The sequence below is a fragment of the Elephantulus edwardii genome, unplaced genomic scaffold, assembly GCF_000299155.1.
Source record: "Elephantulus edwardii isolate Elephantulus edwardi_28Jun2011 unplaced genomic scaffold, EleEdw1.0 scaffold00064, whole genome shotgun sequence".
NCBI lineage: Eukaryota > Metazoa > Chordata > Mammalia > Macroscelidea > Macroscelididae > Elephantulus > Elephantulus edwardii.
The window spans coordinates 15,749,912-15,754,597 of NW_006399814.1; positions in this window are offsets into that span (position 1 = coordinate 15,749,912).

Consider the following 4,686-nt stretch of genomic DNA (forward strand, 5'->3'; position numbering starts at 1 on the left):
TCCATGGTACATTCAATACTCTTCTCCAGCACCACAGCTCAAAGGCATCAATTCTCCTTCTGTCCTCCCTAGTCATTGTCCAACACTCTGATACATAACAAGTGATTGCAAAGACCATGACCTGTATCAGGCACACCTTAGTCTCCAGAGAGACACCATTGCTCTTGAGTAACTCTAGCACATAGAAAAAACAGGAAGATTTAATTGGCAAAACTGAACACTTAGCATATGGAATATTTAGAGAATAAGGTTTGGGGTAAGGAAGAAGGCGGTACTGAGTAGAACTTCAAGTGTTTTATTAAGTATTAGGTAGAAGGTACCTTTGCACTGAGCTGGGCATGTTGGGAAGTGGGGAAGTATGGAAGGAATATTAGACATTTTGAGATTGATGTGACTCTGGATGTTTAAGGGGAGAGGTAGATGGAGGAGTCAGTTATGTGACTTAGAAGTGGAAGGAGAAGCTTGTGAATCCTTTGTTTATAAGGAAAAAAAAATATAGAAGAGGAAAGTGAGTGCCCAGTCTTGAGTCTAGAAGAATCCCATGCTTTATGACTAATGGACAAAAGAGAATGAGCCAAGGAGGGAGACTCATCAGAAATGTCCGAAGAGGCTAGAGGGAAGCCAAGGGGAATGAATGTTCTAGGAGACAGTGGCTAATGGGTTCAAGTGCTGCTGTGGCAGTGGAGAGACATGGAGGTCATAGAGAGTTTACTAAGCCCGGGTTTGGTGCTGTGAGGAGGTCCAAAAATCTGCTGCAGGGCTCCGAGGGGTGGGAGGGAGGGAGAAGAGCTCTTCCAAGGAATTGTATATTTTGGAGAGAAGAGACATTACATGTTTATTGCAGCTTTGTTCACAATAGCAAGGAGTTGGAAACAACCTAAGTGCCCATCAACAAACGAATGGCTAGAGAAGCTGTGGTATATTCGCACAATGGAATACTATGCTGCATTAAAAAACAAGGAACTCATGCAATATTATTCAAAATGGTTGATTCTGGAGAACATTATGCTGAGTGAAATATCTCAGTCACAAAAGGACAAATATTACATGATGCCACTGTTGTAGAATGGGACTGTCCTTGGGGTTGGGGAGACACTGAGTAAGATGGGTTCAATAATGTATACTGCACTGAAACAGAGGAGGGAGAAAACTGTTTAAAAGAGATATATAACTAGGTATTTCTGTCATCACAGGAGACTAGAGCGAGGGCTGCATGGTGGAGGGGACCTGGGGGAGGGTTTGTAAAACAACAAAAGAATCTTTTCTTTTACTTTTCCATAATTTTTGGACTCATGTACTTATAACTTGTTAGTCAAATTTGTGTCTTCTAGGTTGCAACACCCCCATGATACATCTTCAAGGATATGAACATGTACGGCCAAGCACAATCAATAGGAGTGCATCTAAATTCCAAAATCAATCTTCATAATAGTCTATGTGTTTCCTACTGCCAAAAGGGCCCTTTAGAGTAGTGAGAGAAGATCTTCACCCTGAAACCCACAGCGTCCCTTTTCAGCAGGAAGTAGCTAAGAGAATACGCCGTCCCCTTTTCCTTATGACTCAAGGTGAAGTCTCTCTCAGGGAGGAGTGATAGGGAATGGCAAAGGATACACTGACAAAGAAGATTAATCAAAACTGGCTTTGACAAGCACTGTGGCATTTGGACAAGAACAAACTGGGAGGAGGGTAGAGAGAATAGTGCAACAATGAATGAATGGAAACCCCAAATCTCTGTAAATGTTTATGAAAATTAATAAAATAGAGAAAAAAAAGAGACATTACCATAATTGGGGAGGTTGAATGAGGGTTTTGTTTCCATTGTTATGTTGTTGTTGTTGAGTATGGTGAGTAGGAACCAACCCATAGCTGACTCTCCAGAGAGTTTTCAGAGGCAGTTAATCGCACAGGAAGAGATTGCCCATCCTTCTTCCGTGTAGCAGTTGGTGGACTTCAACTGCGTGTCTTCGGGGCTGCAGCTCAGCTTCTTGTCACTAGGCCACCAGAGCTCCCTTTCCATTGTTAATAAGGAGGTTTAACAGGCAGGATGATCTGTAGGACAAGCTCCTGAGAAAGGGGAGGAGATTAGGAATTCCTGCATGGATGGAGGGAGGCTCCAGTGGGGTAATGGGATGGAGGGATTTGATTGGTTTTAGGTTCTGTTGGTGATTTGTTATTGTAGTAATTGTAGTTAATGTAGTGTCACATTGAAACAGACTCACAGCTGACCCTCCAATGGGATTTCAGAGGCTGCAAATCGTTCAGAAGGGATTGCCCATCTTCTGCAGAGCAGCTGGTGGATTCAAACTGCCTGCCTTTGGGTTGGCAGGGCAACTCCTTACCATTACATTACCAGTGTCGGATGAAACAATATAGGCATACCTCAGAAATATATTGAGAAAGGATGCAACCCTGATTTTAACTATGCAGTGTTCTCATGCTCTGCTAGCACCACAGCCTCTTCATCTAAGTATAGGTTTCACAGGGGCACAACTAAGTGTTCTTGGATTCCCATTCTTCTCAATGTCAGCCATAATTCATGGTGATCTACACAATCAAATATCTTTGCATAGTCAATAAAACACAAATAGACATCCTTCTGTTAGTCTATGCTTTCAGATTCCATCTGGCATCAACAAAGATATATTCCTGTTATGTACTGTTCTAGCTGCTTTTTAATAATTTTAGCAAGATTTTGCTTGCATATGATATTGTTTGGTAATTTCCACATTCTGTCAGATCACTTTTTTTTTAAATGGGGACAAGTCGCAGCAGAAATATGAAGGATATAAAACAAATTTGAAGAAAACTGTGGCATCAGGATCAGAGAAAGACTCATCAGCAACCTTCATTATGCAGATGACACAGCCTTGCTTGCTGAAAGTGAGGAAGACTTAAAATGCTTGATGCAAAAGATAAAAAATTACAGCCTTCAATATGAATTATATCTTAACACCTAGAAAACTAAAATCCTCACCACTGGACCAGTATGATAGATGGAAAAAAGATTGAAGTTGACAATTTGATGTTACTTGAAACTATAGACAACATGCTTGGTAGAGCAGTCAAGAAATCAAAAGATGTATGGCGTTGAGAACATTTGTAGTCAGGGAATTCTCCAAAGTGTTAAAGAGAAAGGACATCAGTTTAAAGACTAAGGTACACCTGATACAAACCATGGTCTTTCTAATCACTTGCTATGCATCTAAAAGTTGGACAATGATTAAGGATAACAGAAGAATTGATGTCCTTGAATTGTGATGCTGGAGAAGACTACTGAATATTCCATGGACTGCGAAAAGAAGAAATATGTTTCGGAAAAAGTGAAACCAAAGTGCTCTTTGAAGGCAAGATGATGAAGCTTTGTCTCACATACTTTGGGCATGTTGTCAGGAGGGGTCAGATCTTGGATAAGATACCATGCTTGGAAAGGTAGAGGGTCAGTGCAAGAGAAGATCCTTAATAAGATGAATTGACACAGAGACAGTAATGATGGCCCCCATGTATTAGAGATGATGAGGACGGCACAGCATAGGGTAAGGTTTGGATCAGCTGTTCAGAAGGTTGGTGTGAGTTGTAGTTGACTCGATGACACCTAACAACAGAGATATTGTGGTTTCTGTAACAGACTACCACAATAAAATGTACTGCAATAAAATGAGTCACTTGAAATTTTGGTTTCCCAGTGCATACTAACACTATAATGTAAATTGTGAAAAGGTTTGAAAGAGCATGAGAAGTACTAAAATGTTACTTAGAGATAGAAAGTGGGCTCAAGGTATTATTAAAAATGCTACCAATAGGATTACTTGACACAGGGTTGTCACAAACCTTCTATTTGTTTAAAAAAAATGTACTATATTCAAAGCTCAGTAGAGAGCAATAAAACAAGGTGTGCCTGCAGTTTGCACTTTTAAATGTGTGTTGTATGCGTTTCTGTGTATGTATTTAGGCCTTTCTCAGGTCTGGACTGCCCATCTGGCCAGTGTACGATGGGGAATATCTACAATTGGCTTGAGCTGGCGCTGGGCACCTCCTGCGCTGGGCTGTGCTCACACATGATGAGATTCTCAGACTGTTTCCCCTCATTCATGACAAGAAAAGTTCACAGAATAAGCGTGGGAAAACACTTGGACACCAGGGCTTCCTCGGCTCAGGCTGAGGTTTACTGCATCTGTGCCTTCATATTTGCCCAGTTGGACTGGCTGGTGTTGGCCATACAGTAGGGAAGAGGCTGAATGGATCAAAGTTTGGCCCCCGTGTGCCGTAAGCTGTTACATCGCAACCCGTCCAGTCTTTGACCTTGTTGCTTCCTCTTCACTAACCTCACTGAGGGTGGGCCAGGCTTGGTTTCTAGGGAGTGGACCCAGGTATGAGGGCTTATTAGGGCCTTCTATGCCCATCTGTCGCTGACTCCGTTACTCGAGGAGGGGAGGGCCAGAAGGAGTCCCGGGACCCAGCAGGACCACCAAGGTGTGGGTTGAGGACAAGGGAGCCTGCCAGCACTCTGGGACGCTTCCCACCCTCCGCCCCGCGACAGAACCGGCACTGGGTTGGGGCTGTCGCCCTTTTACAGCCACTGGGGGGCGGTGGAAGAGGGCGGGCGACTCTGACAGGTGGGAGCGGGCAAAGCGGAGGTGCGCGCGGCGTACGTGCGGCGAGCAGCGGGCGGCATGAAGGGCACGGGCG